Source organism: Aythya marila (assembly GCF_965140915.1).
Source record: "Aythya marila genome assembly, chromosome: 4".
Lineage (NCBI taxonomy): Eukaryota > Metazoa > Chordata > Aves > Anseriformes > Anatidae > Aythya > Aythya marila.
This window is the reverse complement of record NC_139045.1, coordinates 35,481,086-35,505,918: the sequence shown is the minus strand read 5'-3', so window position 1 is coordinate 35,505,918 and position 24,833 is coordinate 35,481,086. Positions and strand designations below refer to the sequence as shown.

General features: G+C 37.6%; 1 protein-coding gene across 2 annotated transcripts in view; it reads right to left on the bottom strand.

Moving 5' to 3' along the window:
• Nucleotides 1–12: 12 nt before the first annotated feature.
• ANAPC10 (anaphase promoting complex subunit 10) overlaps nucleotides 13–24,833 on the bottom strand; it is a 324,259-nt gene continuing 299,438 nt past the window's right edge. Inside the window, exons 8-10 of one of the 2 annotated variants that reach the window (XR_014317379.1) lie at nucleotides 3,131–3,279; nucleotides 2,441–2,501; nucleotides 13–165 (exon numbers count right to left, since the gene is read on the bottom strand). The gene's annotated coding sequence lies outside the window, so the exon portion shown is untranslated. The remainder of the gene's footprint in view (nucleotides 166–2,440; nucleotides 2,502–3,130; nucleotides 3,280–24,833) is intronic. The other variant, XR_014317380.1, reaches the window with a different exon arrangement.

Here is a 24,833-nt window from a genome sequence, read left to right as displayed (position 1 = left end):
TAAGAAATGAACCTGGAACAGGACTCGACCCATTTTCTGGTCCGGTTGTTACTGGTTTTGATTCAGCTGCTGCTGTTTCTTGGTGAGAAGCTCCTGTTACATGGGAAGTAGTTGGCTTTAACGTTGATGTATATGCATGAACATGCATATTTTTAACAAAATACCCTAAAAAATAAACAAAATTAAAAATTAGCAAACTAAATTAAAAACAAATTAAAAAATAAAAATATTTAAAATATTAAAAAAATTAAACATTAAAAAATAAACAAAAATTAAAAAATTAAACACCATTTAAAATAGAACTATTGCTGGAGTATTTCTTATTGCGATTGTCTCACAATTTCTGTTATAAATACTTTCTTGCTTTCAAATGCTTGTAACTTGGGCAATCTTGGCTCCTATTTTGCATTTGCAATATTTGCCTCCATCTAACTTTTCTGTTTGGACATTTCATTTGCAATTGTTAAGACATTTCATTTACTCAGGTTAAAAAAATATTTTCATAGACTTCTCAGAATTCTTCTCTGATATTGCAGTGCTTCCATGCTTTGGAGCAAGAGCATGAAATCCACCAAGGAATAGCAACAAAGCTGTAGCTTTTACTAGATCTGATCACTCTATGAAAATTAGAAAAAAACATTTTCATTTTCATTTTCATTTGCTTTGATGGGGCTTGAAAGGAAAAGGCAGCTAAATTCACCTGGGATGTTTACTGATATTCACCCTCTTTTTCACTTTTCTTCTTGCCTTTAATGCTTCTCAAATGGGAAGCAATCATGTTAATACAGATGAAACACATTATGTTGTTTTAGCTAACAAATGAAAACATCCTGTCTTTCAAATGCCTCCTCAACTTCAATTGAAAATTAATGAAAAAGAAGATTTGGGGAGGGGTGAAGGTTCCCTGAACTTTTTCTGAATGACAGGAAGAGAGGAAATCCCTACACTTTATTGAGTTACTGGAGAATTAAGCAGGTGCTTTCTTATACTTTCTCTGTTGTGACATTAAAAACAAAATAAAACCTCATCTATGGCAGCAAGTTTAACCAGTGAAATCCCAGAGGTTCCATATAGGACATAAGTGACTGAAACAGCATGGGGGGACAAAAAAAGTGGCACATGATAATCTTAGACATACGAGTTCAAAAGATTAACACCCTCAAACATCTTACATATTTATGGTCTCCCCTGAGGTCTTGCGTTCTATCAAGTTCTTCCTAGAATTACAGCATAACCTCCAGGGAAAAACTCCACAGCTTCTCTGAGAGGGAGCAAACAGATGCAATACATTGCAATGAAAAAGACCAGTACTCAGGGGAGGGGGCTGCCTCTCTCTGAGAATATACTGCTCTCACTAGCAATGGGTTTAAGTTGCTTGCTTTGTCACTGAAGCTTTTACAGGACTCCGCCAAGCAGAGCACCACTCTGCAGCATGTGTCTGAAGATATACATATCTCCATGAACTGCTTTGAAGGCGGATGGCATAAATGCTAAGCCAGGCCTGTGATCTTGAGAGCACATGCGCTCTCATGATAAGAAGGTCCATTAGCCACCTTCCCCCCAACCCTCTTAGCACCTTCTTAAATTCTTGGTCTATTGCTGCCTTTAGTGGGACAGAGGTGTAAAGATGTATGTCTTTGCACCAAGCTAATTATATATTTTTTTTTCTTTTTGCCATAGAAACAATGCTATAGTGAAATTTTATGAAACTGATACAGCTGGTCACAAATTCTAATGGCTAAATATAACATCCTTTTGTTAGACACATGTTGTAAGGGGACTCTGCTATATCATATTTAGTATGATATAATGTCTAAGTAAATTTACAAAATCTTTGTGCAACAATGAGGAAGACCTGGTGTTTATGGTTGAATGACTTGAAATAATTCAATTTTTTGCCTTCCCTGCAGCATCAGTGTGACACTGCCACTGTTACTGTAACTAGCAGTGCTAACAAAAACGGCATGATCTGTATGTATTAACGTTTTTCTAGTTCTACTAATGATAGAATATTTATCATTATTGATGTTAACATTTATTTTCAGCATTCTTTAATGAAAATAAAATGCTGCAAAAAGAAGCCTTACCTTTTATTGGCATGTGTCTCTCTCTGTATTTGCAAGGGATTTCCTTAAATACAAGACTGACTTATTCTTCAAGTCTGATTATTAGGGGTGCTACAGAAAATTGTATGGCAAAATATTTTTATGCTTTTTATGTGAGTTTTATCTTACTGATACAGATGTAACTAAGGTAATCTTTCATGTGGTAAAATATAGTAATGCACAGAGAAACACCTTTGATAATTGTATAATGATTTGTAATGATCAAGTCATATTAAGCTTCATCTAAAATAAGCTTAGGAATATCTTCAAAAATTACTGAAAAGTATTAACGAGAAAGTAATAGCTGAAAAATATCTAAAGAAATGTTCACTCACCTGTAAGCAGCAGGATGAATGTAGGTATTGTCTTACACATCTTCATTTATTTGTTTTGTATCTGCCACAGTGCAAAAAAGACAGAAAACAAACCTGAAAAATCCCCACGTCACTGTCCCAACAGCAAAGAAACCTTGGCTGTTACCCCTAAGGCAACAGACCTCAAAAGACTAACCCTGCTGCATTTATCATTTCCTGAGCCACTTATTGGCTGTATCAGACTGTTTCAAAAAACAGCTGTTAGTAGGACTCCCGTGCCACATAAATTATATAACTACAGGAACTTTGCATACATTAAAAAGCATTTACTTATTACAAAGTGAAATGTGCAGGACAAAAATCACAAAGCCAACAACTAAACGACAAGCTCTATTCAGATGTAAAAACAAGTTATGAACTACACTTTTAGAAAAATACTCTAGTTGTGATGAGACTATTATCACTTCACACCTGCAGAGAGCCTTTGTGAACATCTTAAAGCACTTTGAAAGCATGGAAATGGTATCCTTTCACAGATGGGAAAGCCTGGCCACATGGAAGTGAAATGCCTGTTGATCACAAAGTACAACCATGTTCTTTTGCGCTAGTCACAGATCATACTATAATCCTAAATATTCAGTGCACCATAAAAATAAGTACTCAGAGCAAAAGCATTGCCAGCTTGTAAAGTTTAAATGATTACTTGCACACCTAATTATTTGGGATCCTTTGAAGAAACAGTATTACACATTCCAGAACTGCTTCCCAAGTGCACCTCAACATTGGTTGTCAGTGTTCCAGGTGGTCTGCCACAGGTATGTACTTCATCCAATAATATGCCACAGATGATGCTGAGTTAACTGTTGATAATTAGAATGAAAAGGAATTCAGCTTGTCATGGAAAAAGAGTCTGCTTGGCAAACTATCATCACATGGTCAAAATTCTTACCTTCTTCCTCTACTGAGACTACTTTTGTCAAAGCATAGCATCATGTAACACGAAATACTTGTGTCTCTATGGGCTCATGCACAGTAGTGTCACACAATGTTAGTAGGCTTTTCCTGGATGTTCATCAACCAGGCAACTTCACACATGAAAAATATACCAAGAGGCACAATTTTCATTTGTTATATAGATACAAGAATCTTGGCTGAGAGCAAGTTTCAGCTGGAACAACATGGTTTGTATCTTCCTCTTCAGCCACAGTCTGATTGCTTTAAATGTTGACACGTTTCCTTTTTCATTGTTTTAAAATAGGGACAAAGTAGGCCTATGAGATGATAGTCATCTGAATGGCAAATGAAAGCACAGAGTAACTCTGCAGTCCCCAAGACTTCGGGAAGTCTAGAGGACTTCTGATAGAAATTGGACAGTCCTGGGGTCAGAAAAGTTTTCCAAGGTTCACGCCCAGCCCTTGTTACCAAGACATGATTGAACAGAAAAATCCAGGTAGTACTACTAGGAGGTATTACAATGGAAAGGCTCTTTAAAGAAAGACTGATGGGCTTCCACTCTGAGGCAACTTGGAAGATGGAACAAAAAGAGAGCCTGAAGCAAAAAGGCCTAAAGCCAAAGGAAACTGACAGATCTGAAGGAGGACGGGCTTGAGACAGGAAAGGGAGGGATTCACAATGCTCCTTCTAAAAGGGGAATGCTTAATCCTGATGTCTATAATTGATTAGAAAATTTGGGGAGAATCAATGTCTCAAGATTCTCAAGTGCTGGAAATGCCATAACCCATGGGTGTGGGATCCATACACTTGGCATGGATCTAAATGCTAAGGAATGGAAATACCGTGTCCTGCCAACTGACAGAGCTTGCCCATAACTCCAGCCTTTTGGATCCCTATGCTGTAATTCATGAGGTCAAAAATATTTCTCCAAACACCTTCATGCATTCGAAAAAAATGCATTCACACACACACCCAAGCTTCCAGTACTGTTAGTTCACTTTGACACCATTTTCAGTTGTCGGTTACAGGGAGTATGTCAATAAAGTGTGTGTGCTACAGCAATACATATTAAGACATTTCAGGTGTTATCCTCCTTCTGAAACTCAGAGTATTGGTAATTCTCGCATACTTACTTTGTCTTATTAAGATAAATGTAACTGAGAAAAAACTGAGAACTGAAAATGATTTATGCGTTAGTGGTCAGCTGCAGGTGTGGTAATGGGGATGCAGGGACTCTTGTTAGATGTCACAAATGGAAAGTCCCGCATTTGGGACAAAACAATCTCATATAACACTACAGGCAGTAGTACAGAAATGGAGCTGAGGTCCTGGTGTACAAGCTTACCATGAACTGAACTGGAATTGAACACTGAGGCCTGGAAAGCTACAGCATCTGAAACACTCCTCAAAACGCTCATGGCTGGGGTGTCATATACAACTGGCAAACACAAAATTCTTCTGCGAAGTTTTGAAATGTATAATCTTAGCATGAGTATTGAAAAAGTTACTTATTTTGGAAATGAGTAACAGGATGTAACTGGATGCAGCTGACTGTACATATTTTTGTCCTTTATGTTCTCATCATGAAAGGATCTATACCTACACTTCACTAATTATGATTAACTAAACACACACTGCACATAAATTGCTACTGGATTAATAGCCACCAATGCTGAGGCCCAGGTGGTTAAACTTTTTAATCACAGTGGTACACCAATAGATGTTCAAGCAACTCCTGTCTTTAAAAAGGAGCTATTCGTCTGAGAAACTTACTATTTCTGAAAGAAGCAGATTAACATCATAGGCACCTAAAATTGACCCCATGCTTAAGTGATTTGTTGGATTTAGAGCTTTACAGACATCAGTTTGAAATCACCTGGAGGTTGAGACATGTTAGAAACTCAGGGCAGGACAGGGTATTTTTTCAGCATCACAAACTAGAACTAAAGTACACAATTTGAATGTGTCTCTGCATGAAATTTCTGTCACAACCAGTTGTCCGACACTTGAAAAACCTCTTCATTCAGCCAACTGGCAAACTAAGGCATGCAGTCCAACTGGCTTCTGATTCTAGAGTTGCTTTATTAGCTTGCTCAGCTCTTCAAGGATGGGTGCAAACAAAAAAATTCATTTTCATAAGTGCCAGACCTTTTATTCAGAAAGCTGCTGTACCACCAAATATTAACATCCCCCCCCCCAAAAAAAACACACACACAAAAAAAAAAACAAAAAACAAAAAACAAAAAACACACACACAAAAAAACAAAAAACGAAAAACAACAACAACAAAAAAAAAAGACAAAAAAACAAAACAAAACAAAACAAAACAAAAAAAACCTTTCAGTCTTTCTGTTAGAGTGCCTGACAGCACTGAAACCAAGGAAACTAACAGGAGTAACATGCATTTGGGTAGACATCTCAGTTCAACAAAACAGCATAATAGTACGTTAACAATATTACATTAACAGCTTTTTTCTTGTAGTGCACACATCCTTATCTTTTCTTCTGAACATTTCTTTATCAGGTCATAGCAGACCTTTGCAGAAAGAAATGCTGGCACCATGTTTTCTGCCTTCCACGTTCATTGCTAACTGGCATAAGAATCACTTTCATTATGCATCCTTTTTCTTTTAGACTGCTCTCAAATTATTATATAACAGATGTTTTCTTCTCAGACTTCATTTGAGAATGTCTGTAATAAAATTATGTTTTCTGTGCCTTTGAATCTTACACAGATTTTTACTGAAGTAAGAAATAAATATTTTCATGCATCTCCTGTGTACACTAAGAAAAGGTTTCATGCAGATTCACTAAATAACAGAAGAACTAAGGCTGTATGTGAAGACAATGGAAAGAGGCAATTCAGAGGGAGAGTCCCAAACTGGTGGTGTGAATTTCTGCAATGCCAAAGCCTCAAAGGGACCTTTTGGAAGACTGAGCTCCTTTGCCTGAAGTCCTACTGTCTCATACTTGCCTAGAAGTCAGCCATTTTGCCTTATTTTTCTGCCTTCACTGAATTCACCTACAGGTGAGGAAGAAGGTAAAGAAAATGTGTAAGGATGCTCATCTGGAACTAAACATAGTAGAAAACTTCCCTTCCGCTACAGAGGAGCTCTGGAAACCATAAAGGTCAGCACCATTTTGACAGTGCTTCCATTCCCCCAGCTTCAAAGTGTAAAACTTTCACATCCACCGTTCCCTGACAAAAAATCTCTCAGTACCGACAAAACCTCTTTCCAGTATACACTTTAAAAAAAGGTACCAAAAAAACAGATCCACTCTTTAGGACAGACACCTCACCTAGGCTACCTGACTTATTGGGGAGTGCTGATCCCTATTACTTCATGGCCTTTCCTGAATATTTCAGAAAAAAGGACTGGGGGCAAACCAGTGTATAGAGGAAAGCCAGTGTCATCTCTTCACAGAGAGGAAGGTTTTAGAAGAGAAATATACGAAATGCTTTAGAATCCTTGTGCATTCCACCAAATTTGCATGCCATAAACATCATGCCTGCTGCACCACCTACATGTTGCTGAATGCTAAATTAGTTGTACATTGTGTTACAAAAGAGCATTTAGAAAACAAAGTAAAGGTGATTAAACTGAAGATGTATCTCTGAAATAAAACACAGCACAAAACCTATGGCAAACCAACCAGAATTGCTTTGTTTTGTAGAAGTTATTAATACATTAAGAATTTGGTCATCCATGCCAAATTTTATTTTCTTAGTTGAAATCATAGGAACAATAATTAATGTAACAGACCGTTTTAATTTAAAAAGTGGGCAGTATTTATGATGGCCTGTCTGTCTAAAAAAATACTTGATGTGATTCTACATGGTGCACCAGATGGTGCACTGCCATGCTGCAGGCATTGTACAGATGCTTGACCAGAAACAATGCTTGCTTAAGAAATGGTTGAGCTTTGCCTCTCTGATTCTGTATACCAAACTCATTGTCTACAGACATGTGGATTCAAGCTCAGCTGCCTGCGTCAGTGTTTATGACTCATTTGACCTGACCCCAGGCCAGTGAGTTCAGATTCAACTGTAATTCTGTTTTCAAGCGCAGAGGTGAGGTACTGAGAGACAGGCTGTTAATGTATCTTCCTTCCTCCATGAGGGGGAACGTGAGTCCCCCCTGAAGGTGGTATCATATACAGACCTTCCCCACAGGAAATCCATACCAGAATGTCAGTGAAATTGTCACTGACAGGTTATTGACTGCTGAAGAACAGATGTGAAAGAATGAATCTGTTCTTCTAATTTTAAGAAGTGCCACAGCAGTAATAGGTGCATTGTATGACAAACCCCAGTAGATTAAAAAAAAAATAAAAAGGAGAAATAGGGAAAAAGTTTCAGAAAGCCACCTGTAAACCTCTCTGATGAAACTGGAAAATTAAGAAGCATTCCGTCAGTCCATTTCTTTCTAGTAAGCTGTCGAAACATCTGGAACTCTTACTCCAACCCTCCTCGCCTCCGTATTCTCATTTGCAGTCATTTTCCTGTCTGCTGTCACACAATCACATATTGGCACCTCAAGATGCCTGGAATGACAACAAATATGGGTATAGGCAACAGAGAAATAATTATGAAGTTCAGGTGAGTGCAGACTGCTAGGCAAACGTACAGTTGAGTGAAGGTAATGGAAAGGAGAACTGAAATCAGTGCACTTAACAACTCTTCACATAAGTATATTAATCACCAATTAAAAAAAGAGTTATCTGCAGTAGTTGACTTAATTGCAAACATGTGCTGATCCTGCTCTGGAAGAAATGAACTGTGACAAGTAACAATACCATCAAGTATGCAGAACAAAAAGCAAGGAAGTACAGTGTTTTACTATTATAGAAGTTGCCCTTTGTCTTTCCATATCTTGTTACCCTATATAATTCATTTAACATTAAATAAAGTCTTCTAGCTCCGTGGAGCAGAAAGCTTGTCTCAACATTTGTGCATAAAAACTCCAGCTTTTATATGTTGTAAAAAAAAAATAACTGTTTTTGATAATAATTATTCCCGTCAATAAATACTGCAGAATAGTATGAATTTATCCTTATGTAGCAACTTGCAAAATGTCTAAAGAGTTAAGTATTCTTTCAGTGACTTTAATGTCATGTGATCAGACAATGACTTGTTACAACATTTAAGAAACATATGGCCTGCAGTTCTAAAATTTTGGATTTTTTCAGAATAGTTTACCAACAGAAAAGTCCAAGTAGTAAGTTGAAAAACACTCTCTTATTTGCCCTGTACCTCATAGTAATGCTGTGTTATGTCAAGTTAAATAAATGCATGATACTTTCCATCTTCTAAACAGACCTCTTAATTTTAAGAAAAGAATACATTAGGAAGCATTTGTGTGACTTCACATTACTGACACAGCCTTGCACCTTACATAGCAGGTTAAGTTGTACTTACAGAATGTGATTGTTATTGTTTTCTATAGTGTGGAACCTTCCAAATATTGAGAAATTTCTCAAGCACCATATGATTGCAAAGAGCAATTGCAAATAGCAATTTTTGCATCATGTGTCACATACACTTATTTGCATCTCTATGCTCTGTGTGGCTTGATGTGGAATGATGCAAAGTAGCAAATTGGTATGAAGAGAAAATCATGATTCAGAAAAATAATAATCATTAAAACAGAAATTGTTCTACATTTAGTGACATACTTGCAAGGCAGCTTCAATTACTTATTAAAGAAGTGAGATACCTCCTAAACCAACAAGCTTTTACCAAGACATAAGATACTTACTACAGGGCAATAAAAAATCATTGCTGCTGCAGATTAAGCCATAGACATTATCGTTCACTGGTCTCTTTTCCTGTTACACATAAATATGCACATGTACACCCACAGTTACCTTTTTTCCTAAGCGAGGTCAAGGAGGAGGTCTACAGATAAGCCTGCTGAATTTTCCTCCGAATTATTCCCTTGAAGAAGTAGGGCTTAACCCCCTGGGAAACAGGGATCCCCCTTCTGCAGGTAAGTTTTCACAGAGCTAGTTGCTGACTTGTACAGTACTCTGTACAATACTGACATTACACATTGGGCAATGGCCACACTGAGATAACTGAACGGAGCAGACTTCTTGAATCCCTGTGGCTGATGAACACAACATAGTTGACATGTGGAAGAAATTCTGCCTAGTCTGATCTGCAGTAAGGTATAGGTAGTTTGTCTCTCAAAAAATAATGTAGAGCCCAATGGATATAGGAAGTGGAGATAAGTAGTTCATTCCTCTCCCTGCTTACCTTGGCATAACTACTGACACCACAAAAGAAGTCTGAGTATTGTGGACAGCAAACAGATATCATTGCTGTATTCTACCTCGCATTTGGAGGACTTAACATTTCATTTTATTATCTTTGCTTTTTGAATGGAAAATAACATGTTGGCATTTTACATTAACTCAGAGTCCTATCTGTCTGTGTTAGGACAGCAAATGGTGTTTAATTTGAAGAAATGGTCCTTTTTATACCAGATACTGCAGATGACTACAATGCAAGATTTCTGTCTCAAAGCAGTTTTAGTTTTCCTTAGGTCTGTCCTGTTTCTCCTGCCAAAACTATGGATTCCCCATAACGCCTACAGAAACACAGGAGATTGAGCTGTGTATTGAATTAAATTCCCTTGAAGTTATTCCACAAAATGATCCAATTTATTTAGGAAGCATCTTTCACAGGCCTGGTGAAAACCTAACTCCTAATGCAGATGAAAGTTCCCCTCCTGTAGCAAACGTTTCATACTGTCCTCATTTTCGTGTTTCCATGTTTGTTTTGCAGTGGCATAGTTCTTCATTCACAAACTGCAGGTAGTAGTTTGAACTCAGCACCATCTAGAAGTTGCTGAAGTGAGAGACTGTCAGGTATTTATTTTTCACATGTGAGCATTTCATTCAGGAACCATAAAATGCTTCATCCTCTCTGCATTTTGTAACGGAGAATAACATTGAGCCCCTTGTGTTTTAGTTCCCTTGATCTATTGACCACACATTTTAAGGAGAGGCTGACAGCTAGCATGTCAGTTATTTTCAGATATCTGTCTCTGTCAAATACAGAAATCCCAAGAAAATAAACGAAGTGCAGGATTATAAATACATGTGAAATCAGAGCTGTCATCACTCTCAAGGATTTTCCATTGTGCCTGCTGCACTATTTTTAAGCTAAGATTTCCCAGATGTTTAGTAGGAATGTTTAGAGAGTAAAGCATTTCATTTTTAGATGGCTGCAATGTTCTTAAACTTAACCTATTTGTAATTGAGTTTATTAATTCCATTGTGCCTGATTTGTTATTCTGTGTAAGTAAAATAGAATAATAACAATGAAATTTAGCAAGCCCACGCAGCTCTCAGATGGCCTGAAAACCATTGTTTTGAATTTTCAGGTACCCTCCGTTATTCAGAAGAATAAAAAGCAGTGGAGACCCCCAGAAAGGATCCTCCTTGGGTCTGTTCACTCAGTCTTCAGAGACCAGCAATGGATCTCTATTGCTCTAAGCCACAGAGGAGCAGAGCAAGAATTGTCCAACACATTGTGCTCCTTCTGCTAACCAGTACTTTACCAAATGCAGCTCTGGCAATTCTGCCAAAATTACAAATTTGAATTATGATTTAAATTAGAAAAGGAAATTTTACCTAGAATGTTAATCTTATTTTACCTTGTTTATTGATACAATTGAATACCTCATTTTTTTCAGGTTAAGTAGGAGGATAGCTATACATTTTGATGTAAATGCAACATACAATATAAAATATAAATGTACTTTATTTATTTTTTGAACACTCTTAGAAACATAATTTTTTAATGGTTGAGAATGGTGACTGACCCACTTCCTGCGCCCTAACCTGCTTCATTTTTCCTTGCATTTTTTATCAAATTGCACATGGAAGGAAATTGGGTTCCAACTGAAAATGTTTCAGAACTACAAGGTCTTATATCCTCACACTCATGATTTTTCATGTGAATTTTACTCTCATTCAGGTTCAGACTGTGAATGAGTCAGTCATTAACACAAACTTAAAGGCAGGAAATTATCTTGTCTGAGTCCTCAGAATAGGCTGCTATTGTTAGAATAGATCCAAGGTCCCCCACAGCCTTCAGGTACTTGAACAATGTCTCCCACTACAGTTTTTCAAGCATCAGCAGTGAACATGTATTACTTGAGTACTACTACTCTGTGTTACTTATTAATTTAAAATGGTGATTTAGCCCTCAAAATAAATTCCCAACCTTCAGATTCAGCTGTATATATACTTAGTTTAAGAAATGAAATATTTTCAATTTAAATAAAATGTCAAATTTGAAGCCACAATGTTATTTTTATTTTTGGAGCCAAATAATAGTTTTACTTTGCACCTATCAGAGGATGGGGCTTAAGGCTTAGTTAGATTCACCACTTCTAAATTTTCCTGATGAACATGTAAGCCTGGGTAGAAGGGCTGTTGATTATGAAGATCTGTAAGCAGCTAATGATTGTGTGTTGCAAGTAAGGACTACGCTTCCTGAACAGGCTCTGAAAGGCAAAGAGGCTGACTAACAAAATGCACTTCCCTTTCTGTGACACATAAATCAATACCCACTACTAGTAAGTCGCACCACTGTACTGCTTCCAAAAGTGTGCTTCTTGTGTTCTGCATCCTGAAATTTTATTAAACTAAAAAAAATTTTGCTGTACTTTGTATGTAGCAAGCTACTGTAACTTATGTCCTGCTAAGTTTTTACATAATCAAGAAAAAATTAAAAAGTTGTAGCTAGGTGGCCTGTGTTCACTGCCCATAGTCATCAAACTGCATCAGAAATGAAGTTGTGTAATTGGCTTTGCCACCCAACAGAAAGATTTTAAGATTGCATTCACGTCTCTATATGTGTAAATGGATTTGGCATGGTTTATATTACTGGGAAGACTAGCTTTTGTACAGATCACCTTTTCTTCCCATACTCTTTTTCTCACACAAACATACACACTGTATCCCTCAAGAGATGCTCAATAACTATAATGCTAAAGTTCTCTGACCCTAGGCCATTAGCCCTCTCAGGACAGATCCAATAAACAACTGAAAGAGCTAAGAGTTTTAAGCATCTGATCTCTGGAGAAATCACCAGAACTCTGCTGATGTCTGTGAGGTGATGAGTGAGATGAAGGCCTGCATGCTGACCTGTGTGCTACCATCTCATAGCAAATGTTGATCATGCTGGCTGGCTGCAACCCTGAGCCTCTTGACGTAGTGCTGCAAGAAGGTGTGTTCATTCATCCAGGATCTTTAATTAAGTATCCATCTCAGGACCCTTCTCTTTTAAAAGGTAATCAGAGAAGAGGGACAACTGCCCACCTCTTCTGTAACAGAGCACTCAGAGATTCAATTCTTTTATCGATAAGAGAAGACTGAAGTCCACATTGCCAGCGTCCTTTAGCACAACAACAAGACTACCGTGAGTCTTTCTTTTAAAACTGGATTACAGTGCAACAAAGTGTTTAAGAATGGTGGAACTTTTCTTGATAATGGTTAGTGTACAGTCTTGGAAGAAGAGATCTGAGATTTCCAGCCCTGCTGTAATACATGATTTCTGTACTTAATCTTGTGGTTTGGTTTGGTTTTTAAATACGTAACAACAATGCATTAATGCACACATTCTGTTATTAACTCACTCACATACATACATATATCATTTTCTAGTACTGCTGCTCTCAGGGCATAGTTTAATACTCTTCTGTTAAGATTGTTAAAGATGGACTGTTAAAGATGGAGGTGTGGTTCCTTTTCGCAGAGTGAGGAAGGAACAAATACCTGAAACAGATGATCCAAATATGAATATTCTTTCATAGTGCGTAGCTTTCAGATGTATTCTTCAGCAGAATTTGGCAAACTTTGTATTACATTGTTGTGTTCACTTTTACAAACAATTTTCTATATTCTTACAATTACTGTAAATCTCTTTGCTTCCCCTGCAAAGATATTCCTGTCAATACTCCAAGACAGCAAGATAAATTAAGAAAGTGAATAAATGTAACTTATAGTTTGTAGTAGGAAATTTGTGAAATACTTCTTTGCTGTTAATGAAGCTTAAAATTGATTAAAGTCACGATGTTTCTATATAACTACTTTGCATTTAAAATATTGCAAAATGAAAGCCGTGTCAGAGTGAAACTCTGAAGGAATGGACGTTACAGCATTTCGTGTTCTTGGAAAGAAATTCTTTGCAGGACTTTGAATACCTGTTCTCTTCCTTGGGCACTAGAGGTCACCAGTGGTACAGACACGGGGAAAGGGACTGGTTTTATGATCCTCAGCAATACAGAGGCCTCTATCCCTCTCCTGTGACTTTCATTTAAGTTGTTACTGGAAGTCCTTTGGCATCTCAGTTTTTGTAAGAGTGAGAAGATTAAACTACTTCTTTCAAGCACGATATGTCTCAGATGTATAGCTATGTATCTATCTGAAAGGGATGGTGTCTCTTGAAAATATGATTTATTCGTCCCTCTGATACTTGAAAGTTCCTTGGCTGATACCTGCTGTATTTGAGCTCTGAGTAATGTTGTTGAGACAGAACCACAGAACACCCAGCAGAAACACATGTTGTTTCAAACGAAACAGCATGGCCCATTTCAAGAAAGAAACAGTGCTCCTTTACTGGTTCCATGTGTGGTGTGTGAAGGGTTCACTGAAGCAGAACGTTCAAGAACACCAATTGCATTTTTGAGTAAGAGACCACACCATCTTTTAATACATTCAGACTTTCCATTTCTGAGTGACGCTTATGACAACCCCCCCCAAGTCCTTATGCATGCAAAGAGGCTCAGAAATGCTCAGCAATCCCTAGAGAATACATAACTATCTTTTAACCTCAAGAAGATGGATAATTACATAAATTATTTTTACCAGATCGATATCTAAATTTAACAACTGTCAAATTTATATTCTCTGTAAGCTATTTATATAATGCATGATACTAACAACATCTGAAATACGAAGCATTTTTTTTTTTAGCAATGATTCATCTTATAAGAGCATTGAAGTGCTACAGTTTAATAAACATAGCACTGCAATTATGGAGACAGGCTGCAATCAAACTATTACCTAACAGAACATCTTCTTGGAATGCTGAAAGTTCTCCCTATGCTAAATATCACAATATTTTGGTTTGTGAAAGGATTCCATAAGATTTTGGATATTAAGCTATCACAGGTTGAATTTAGTTGAAAAGTCTATTGAAACTCTGTAAGCCCTGCAATCTGCATTAAGCAGCAATACCACACGGTATTTTCATGCTTGCTTTCTTCACCTAGGTTTCATCTAACTTTGAACTCCTTTCACTTTGAGGTGCAGTACATAAAGAGTTCTTAAAGCTACGCAAAGTTAAAAATTAGGCAGGCAGGAGAAACCTTACTCTTGAAAGAAGTAAAAACAACTGGACACTGTATGCTACATATTTTCACTACTTTGTTTAAAATAGCATATTGGTGTACTTAAAACACTTCAGATCTGTGTGTTATTTATGATGCTGTAAACATACAGAAAAGCATGAAAGTCACATTTTCCATTGCATCCAAGGAGACAAATTTAACATTACAGCTATTGGGAATCTGTTTTACGAGTTGTGTGAAAGGTGCACTTAAATGCAGTGTTATAAAATTTGGTCTACAATACCCTACATATTGCATCTCCTAGATAGTTAATGAAAATAAATATCAAACTCAATGACACTTCTAGCTACGCTCTGACTTTTCCACATCCTTCTGAAAAGAATGTGAGATTATATGTGAATCTTATACACATCACATACACTCCTGGATTAGCAAGACAAAATAAGAACGCTATGGCATACAAGTTAAAGCACTACTTATGATCAAAGGTACGCAGGGAAGACAGCTCAGCTCAGCAGGGAAGACTATCAAGGGCTTGTGTGAAGCTTTGTGAGTCTGGCAGCAGATCTGGGACACAGAACTTGGTGGAGGGTCTTTTCCGGTGAGCTCCTGCCGCTTCTGCTCGTGGGCTTTTTCCCCTTTCTCATCCTCCCCCTTCTCCAGCTAGCCAAGAGCAAATGTTACCCGAGCACAGCTGGAGCACAATGTGGCTAGTTATGCCAGCAGTGCCATGCCTGTGCCCACCTCAAGGTATCTCTTATACCAAGGCCAAAACACATGGGAGAGGGGATGAAACACCAACAACAGCTGAGAGCTGTGTCTGAATGGGGATTCACCATGGGGCAAATCTAATTGCTTTCTGCTACTTTTGGGCAACCCACCAGTACAAAGTAGCATCACTACATACCAGATGTGGTCTTCATTGCCCACAGTATTTATTTGTTAAGTCTGAACTGGATTTAATTAAACAAACACATTTTTTTTTTCACTGCATTCATAAAAAGGCTGGTACCAGTGAAGAAAGGGAGATGCATATTGGATTTTGATATCTAGGTCTGCACAACATGTTAGTTTTCTGCTGGATCAGTTTCTTGTTGCCTGCACCCTGTAGGCAGTGAAGTCTGTGTTATGTGGGTGCAAATGTACCCACCTGGTACAACACAGCAAACACAGGAAGGGATGGATGGGACCGATCCTTTTGGAAAAATTCTGAATCAATGTGACTGAAAAGTCATCACTGAACTGAAGCATGTTGTTTACGAATAAGCCCATGAAAGACAGAAGTTGGCTTCCAATGACATGAGAGTGAGGCCTAAATTTCACCCTTCCTGTAAAACATCCAGCTATGTTGACATTTATATTACTAGGTTCATCCCATGCTTTTGTGGATGTGGGTCTCAGCAGAAGGTAGGGGTATCAGCATACAAGGTAGGGCTACGTGGCTGGGTTTGAAGAACCAAGGATTTTTCCTTAGCTGATCTCAGGGAAGCTTTTGACATTTTTACTGTAATAATTCACAGCAGTTTGCATATTTGTTGAATATATGTATGTCCTGGAAAAACTCTTCTGTATTTACATAAATCTACTATAAACAAGGCTCATTTACCTTCATCCACCCATCATATAGCTCTGGAACTAGAGGAAGTAAATATTGGACCTGGCAAATATAATATTTTATGCCTCTGGTCCCTTCCCATTTTCTTAACTTTCATCATCTTCCAAAATTATGCTTTTATTTCAATTTTTCTGTTTCGTGGGTTTTTTTGTTTATTGTTTTGGTTTTGCTTTTTTTCTTAAAAATGTCTGCTTGATTAGAAAGCTCTGCTCAGTTGGGAAATAGCATTCTGATTAGGAGAACACATGCTCAAACTGGTGAATCCAATAGAGGCCAAGTGCATCAGTTTCCTGACACTTTCCTCTAAGTAGCTGGTTTCCACAGTGGATCAACGTGTTTCCCAAGTCTTGGCCTTGCTTTACCTGCTTTGCACTAATCTCACAGAGTAAGTTGGTTTACTTAGGCATTTGTGGCTCCCTCAACTGCTTGCAGGTAGTTCCGCTCAGCTGGGTCTGGGTCTGTGCTCAAGGAGAGAAGAGGCTGCAGCCATCACCACGCTGGCTCAGGGGGATCTGGCTGCTCGTGGTTCTTATTCCTAACAAGAGGAGAATAAGAGCTTGGGCTTGCTGAGTCAGTCCGCATAACTTTTGGCCCATGTAAACTGCTCAGACTTAAGAACAGAGCACACATAGCTCTGCAGCATCAGGGAGGTGACAGAGGTGGCTTAGCACTCCCTGTGTGCTTTGTTCACAGGCTTCAGCATGCATCTCCAAATAAAGTTGTTGAGGTTTTCTACCAGACTTGTGCCATACCAGGAGTGAAGTAAACCATCACGGTTACCTTTGCTGTCAGAGCCCCTGCAGTCAAAGCAGGAATGCAAGCAGGGCTGATATCCAGCTATCCTGAGACTGTGTAGTTGCTGGACTTCAACAGAAATCAACTTGTAACACAGAGACTATGTTGGTGGGGGAAGGGACAGCACTATATCCATGGCCACCCACTGCCTAGAAAAAGTCTGGCAACAGGGGTGTTATTCTTGTTCCATTGGCAATCGTGGGACTTCTGCTAGACTTGATCCTAAATGAATGCATTTTTCTGACCCAGAGTCCTTTTATGTGGTTCGGTGTGGAAAAGTGCCATGGTATTTGTCACAAAAAGTCCTCGCTGGCTAATCTGTTTTTAGGATTGTTGATGGTTTATAAATTAGAATTATTAGTCAAACATTGCTCTGTGTGTGCAAACTCCCAGTACAGACTGGGGCCATAGGGCCCACATGGAACCACCTTTGTATCTACAGTAAATTGTTCTGACACAAAGGAAAGGTTGGCAGAGAAAAAACAGAAGGGTACATAAGCATTTTATCCCTGACATGTACTCTAACAGATCTTAGTTTTTGTACTGGCCACAGAACATGTATACATAATCTCCAATAAAAGTGAACTTCTTATGTACCGAAACCTTGGCAGGTCCCACTTAAATATGCCATATGCTCTGTGCTTTTTGGCAAATAATTGCCTTGCTATTTCTCTCCATATTAAACAGAACAGGGGCACATCAACATTTATATATTACAGAGGCAAAACTAGATGAGTATACTAGTTATCTTTAATCAGAGGACAAGTCCTTCAGTAGTGTACCAGCTTGTCATCCCTGATACAGGACGCCCACCCTAGGGCTGAGCTGACAGAGGCATTGAGTGGTGAAGAACCCTTTCTGGGTGGAAGTCCATAAATCCCAAGTTAGGAAATTTCTAGTACTCACAACGTAATGAAATATTGAGAAAAGGAAAGTTGGCAGGCACTTACGTATGTCCATGAGTCGCTGTGATAACCTGCCTTTCGGATGTCACAGTCAGATTCTCATACTCCTTTTGTGTTCCAAAATCCTTGCTTATCCAATTATCATTAGTATAATAATTTATAAATACATATACAGTGCTAAATTCTATGGAAGATATAGATCTGAGTCTTGAACCTTAGAACATTCAAAGCCATGAGAATGTCTTAAGTTGTATAGATCCTGTAATTTTTTTGGCATTCCACAAGTGGCTGTTTTGGAGCCCCTTCGCACATTCTCTGAACAGACCATCTTATATTAAAATGTTCTTAGTGAAATGCAGGACTGGTGATAAAGGCAAAACCAATTTGGATTAATTTTGCAAAAAATTGCAAATTATTTTCCTTTGTTCCTCCCTCCTCTAAAATTCAAAGCTTGAAATTCAGAAATGGAAAAATGGGAAATCTCACCAAATGTAGAAGAAAAAGACCATGTTGGCTGTTCCAGAAGCCCTAAAAGTAGGCTGATTTCAATTGGATTCTTCTTCAAATGGGTTATGGATCTCTTGCAAGTACCATGTAAAAATCTGTTCTTTTGGCTATTGGTAACTGTTGATGTTGCTTTGTATTTTATTTTATTTTATTTTTTTTTTTTAAAAAGCAGCTGGTAAGTTTTTCATGGGTAGATTTTTTGGTCATACCCATACACACACAAACACAAAAAAAGGTATTTACAGCTTGACTTCCTTGACCCATATTTTTTCTGGCAATGGGATCCAAATTCTGTAGATTCAATTCTTTTTCCAGGAATGCTAATTACAAAATTAATACAATGTGCAAAACAAAGGACAAATCTAAGGATCAAATGGGGAAAAAAACAAACAAACTCCTGTTTACACTAAGGCATAGTTAAAAACCAAAGGGTAACTATGCTTGCTGTTCTCCCCACTCAATTTCATTTAAGAACCTACTAAATATATTTGCTTTGATATGCATTTCAGCCAAAGTATTTCACTCTCTTTTCTTTTACAAGGCAACCTGAAATGTATTTGTTTTGTGTTTGGCAAAATACATTAAAAAGATTAGAAACATTTGTATTATTCACAGTTGCATTACAGTAAGAGCATATGGCAGCAGCCTAGCATTTAAGTAAAAATTCTCCACTGAGCTTTCCATATACGTGTGTGCATGCATGTACATGGATAAAACATATATATATATATATACATACAGTATATGCAAGTACACAAGGTACAATTCTTCTCAAGCATGTGATGACGGAGCTGCTGATAGATGCAAGGCTACAAAGCTCTATGAACAACTGCTGAATCTGTAGTGGCAACTTTTGCTTGTCAAAAGTTGTTGGGCTACTTCTCATGAAGAGGAAAGCACTGACGCAGTGACTTGAAGGGACTGAACCTTACTACAGAGCCAGAAACCTACACCGTTTTTAATCCTTTTCACCTTGCAGGGGAGAAAGAGTCCTCAAAGCTGTGTTCTCAAAAAGGTGCACATAAATCTATGAGTGGAGACCAGACTTCCTTGGATTTCTGGGCAATGGGGGCCTTAATGGCATATTGTGAAAGGAAGGAAGTGCTGTCTTTCCCTACTAGTACTTGTGGTTGTTTTTTAATCTTTATCTAGCACTTTAAATAGCCAAGTTATTTAATCTGAAAGCAAGACAATGAAGACTTTGGGTAATGCCTGTATGAATATCTCCATCTGGATGAAAGAACTAGTTAAAATGTAGGAAATAGAGTGAACAAGTGTGTTTTCCATTGGAGGATGAATATCAAAGGAGTTTTGCAGTTCTCTGTGCCAGGACATGCTTTAACTTATTTATAAATGCTTTAGAAAAGGGGTGAATGGTTTGCTGATGATGCAACGTCAAGGTAGCAGAAATGGGGCCTCATTATAGGAAAGTCCTACCAATGTGAATGAATGGGTGATAAAATGGCAATGAAATTCAATGTTGATAAATGTAAAATGATGCCAAGACAACAGAACCTTAATTTGACGTTTAAATGATATATTTTTAGCTGATCATTAACGCTCAAGAATTAGATTTTTGGTGATTGTCAACTCTCAGGATTTTTGTTTTAGAATAAATACTTATAAGTAAACACCACCTCAATGCTCAAAAATCAGATAGACTTTTAAGAGTTATTATCAAAAGGAATACACAGCAAATAAAACACAGAATATAATCATGCAACTATGTTCATCCATGGGGAACCCATCTGGAATCCTACATGCTGCTCTTGTTCCCAACATCTCTTAGGCTAATAATAGAATCAGAAAAGTTTCACAGGAAGATGGTGAAACACATAGAATGGCCTCCATATGAGAAATGATTAAATAGTCTAGAACTCTTCTAATTAGAAAAAAAAGACAACTCACGGACAGAATATATATTATATAAAATAAATAGCACAGAGAAGGTAAATAGGGAACAGGATTGCTCATTGTCTCTTATAATACAAAATCCAGGATGAAATCCTAAGAAAACAGTAGGTTCAAAATGAATACAAGCACCTGATTCTTTGACAGCAGTATCTTCTGGATGCTGAAAGTTAAATAAATAATAACAATAAAAAAAAATGCAGGAAAGTAAATTCTAGTAAAAACAGAAGGAAATTCTAGTGATTTTAAATACAGTTACTCTACCCAATGCACACAAGTCCCTGGGTCACAAATTGGTGGAGTTTGAGATGGTATTCTGATAAAGTAAAGCTATATCCTTGCTCTTCTGCACCTCTAGACAAACACCAATGGTAGCCAATGTGAAGGAATATATCGTGGTGTACAGGAACCTATAGTCTAAGTAGGATTGTTCCTATACACAGCAGCTAAGCATTTTCAGCTGATAGAAAAAGGAGGATTTAAGAGGAAAAGCAGACTTAACTGGTAAGATTTTGACATACTGACACACAACTAAGAGACAAACGCAGTTTCTAAAATATTAACAAGCATTTAATAGAAGTATGATCTCCAATAGTGCTCTTTGGTATCTCCTAATTAACGTTCCTGTTTCCTTGATACTGAACATTTCTAAAGGACATGTCTGTGTGGTCTAGAAAAAACACTGTTGCATAAATAGGTGACAGCAATGTGTGAAGTTCAGCCAGTACTGTGTGTGTGCAGGGTAAGGTAATATGCACGGAGTACCAACCTACCACACATTCTGCCATATAAGTGAACATGTTTTATCCTTGTCTGCAATTGCATCTATCTGAGGATAAGCACCCATTCATTTGCATTTTTTACAGGTACATTTTGTCAGCAACAGTGACTTTCAAAGTGTTAACAATGTGCAAACGAGATTTTCAGTCACAAAGCTGTATTTTTTCTAAAAACACTGAACGTATCAAAACAAGAACAGAAAACATAAAATGATGAAAAATGCCAGCTATCACAGACTATCACAGACCACCATGTACAATAATTGGTGCTATCTACCATGTAAATCTATGTAAGAGCTAAAACAAACAGAGCCTATAAACTGGCTGTGGCTAATCCAAAGATGAAATTTTGATTAAAATATTTCCTGATTTTTATTTTTTTGACTTTGTTGGTTTCGTTTTCCACAGCTAACTCACCTCGGTTAGTCCAACACCATGATCAAGTTAATGCCATGATTTTGCAGAATGGACACATCCCAAGTGTCAAGGATAGTGGTGATTAACACAACCATGTTTTTCCAAGTATGGCTAAGCCTAGATGTTCTTTTTTTCCTTTTTCTTTCTCACCCTCTCCCCTCTTCTGATTCAGAAGATTTTCTAAAATGTAAGTTAGATCCTGAGTAGAGAAACAAAGGGAAATTCATGACTGGACATAGATACACTGGATCTGGAAGACAGAAATTACTAAATTTGACATTAGCTGCAGTTGCTTAAAAGCCATTGCTTCAGTCATGGTTTAATACTGTTTACAAGAAAAGGAAAGGAATGGTCAACATATGTTGTGGAAAGAATGAGTGACCCTGGTGGAATGGGTATCAGAGATCATGTATATTGCTCATCAGCAAGACATCTGTTTTCAGCTATGGGGCTCTTATTCAAGAACTGCTGGATGGAGTACCATGATATCTAAGTATCACTGCTAACTCTTGTGGGAGTCCCAGAATTTCTCCAAATGTTGGTTCTGTCATCATGCACTAGTGATGTTGCCTATGCCAGCCTTTTTGAAACTATACTGTAGTCAGTATATGCGTATGTCTCACTGACACCTAACTTGGAGTTACTGCTACAACATTCCAGACACCATGCCATGCTAGGCCATCATGACTGAGGATATCATAGACTTAAGTCCAATTAATTTAAATACTGAAATTTGAGCAGGACACATAAACAGTATTAAATCTCTGAAGAGCGATCAACCCATACAATCTTCCCCATTTTGCTAAAAAAAATTTTTGTAAAATACTTCCTTACACTTCCAGCACAAGTCTGAATTTTATCTGCATGCTGCCACTGAACTACTTTGTTTGTATACAGGAACCTTTAAAACACACACACAAAAAAAACAAGTAAATACCCTTTGAAAGAACAGTCAGACTCAATGCAGACAAAATGCAAATAAGGTCCGTTTGCCAGATTTATTTTTTAAAGATAATTCACTGCTATTGGGAGGGAATATATAGCAGTCTTACCCAAAAGGCCACCACTATGTTCCCACTGCCTTTAATAGTTATAGTAGGTTTAGATTTATGGCTGGGTGTAAGGATGCTTCAATCTTCACCTCTTCACCTCTTATTAGCACTTGTCTTTTGCTTCTTTATCACATTTAAGCAGCCCCAGATGCTGTTCAGTTCCAAAGCCCCCATTTAGCTCCCATAAAACCAGAAAAAAATTATGTCATGGTGTACACTGTTAGTAGTAGAGATAGTAGGGGGAGAAGAGGATGGATTCACTGTGGAATATGACCTGATGCACAAAGGAAGGTCTCATCTCATTGCTAGTGTAAAAGATAAATCTAACCTTGCCCAACACACAAAAATTTTCAGGCTTAAGGCTTTCTTTAGTACAAGTCACTTGATCTAATTTAATTTTTTAGTAAGAAATTGTAACAGTGAAGATATAATGCATATTATTAACCTAAATATCTGAAACATGAATAAACAAAATTAAAACAATTGCAAATTTTCCACTGCCTTCAGGAATGAATTCAAAATTACAGCAATTAGACGACTTATAATTTCAATGATTAGGATTAATGAAACTATGAAATCTTTCTATAGTATAAAAGAATCAAGACTAATGACATTTTATTTGAATAAAAATGCATGGGATTTACTTTATCCAAAAGATGTCATTTAAAAATACCATTTACATTGCTCTAAATCTGGAAGAGGTTCCTACAAAATATCATAGGCTGCAAGTAACGCAGAGAAATGGATATAATTCTCTCTGGAGATGAATATATCCTTCTCAGAGTATTACAAATTTTGCAGTTATGAATGATACTTTCCACAATGCCGTGGTAAACAGGAATTTTAGCTTACCATACGCTAGCTATAATTAAGAAAGATGGCTTCGTTGCTATGTCTCTTTCTATCTTAGCCAGAAGGTCAAGATTCATATAAAGATACACAACCATCTCTCCAGTATTCCCCTTCTTAGTAGCCAAATGCCTCTCCCTTTTCTGGCAATCACACTCAGTCCTTGTTATTGTAGAGCCAGAGACTCTGCCTTTAATATTACTATTGAAGTGGCACACTGGGGGCAATTTGATAAGACGGTGATATATATGCTCCAAATACCATTGGTATTCAGCTTTGAAACTCCTTCGATTTTTTTCTAATCAATTCCCTACATCAATAAATAAAAGCCACAACAAAAAAAATACCTTTTTCTTATTAGACTGCTAGAGATCCCAAAATCGAGTAGATATCTGTTTCCAATTTGTCTTCGTGGAAAGGAGGCCAAAGAGTTGCTTTTCTTCCTCCTTGCAGAAAGCAGCCAAAACGTAGTCTAACCTGGGTGCACCCACCCACACTCACCAGTATATGCATTCTAGTCATGACTCAAGTTAATAAATTTGATTAGCTCGCACAGTACTCCAAGCCAGCAGCCCACAAGGCAGGTTCAACCAATACCTTTGCTTCACTCACTGCTCTCAGCAGACCACCAAGGCTCTAGTTTGTATTTTTAAACCTGGGTTAAATTGTGGCATAACCACAAACCATTGTATGCGATTAACAGTGGGGTTCCAATGACTGACTGACAAACAAAATCTTAGCACACTGAGTCTGCTTCTCCCAGTAGTAAACACATGTTATTAATGAAATGATTCTAACAGCCTACACAATTGGAAGCTTTTTTCTTGATTGACAGGCTATGCTTTTCTTAACAGGCCAAATAAAGAGGGCATAAAGAGTACACTTGTATTTTTTACTTTGTTAAGTAAAGGCATAACATTATTGAAATAATTTCTCCATTCAGTTATAACCTAACGGAATGTTTCTCTAGCCAGTCACTGAATGATGCATTACCTCAATACATACTCTGTTACTCGGAACAGAAGGGACCAGCGTTTTTAGAAAGTGCTGCCATCCAATTCCTATTGCTTCCTTTCCACTACTGACCCACTCCTCTGTCATCACTGACATAGCTTAGCAGGAGAATAGTTGATTAAAAAAGAAGAAGAAAAGGGCAACAACATGCATGTGGCATGAGATCATGACATCATCACTCAAAACTACTGTAGACTGGTACAGTTTGACTGTCAGCTGCTCAAAACAATGCTTGCAAGGCTAGACT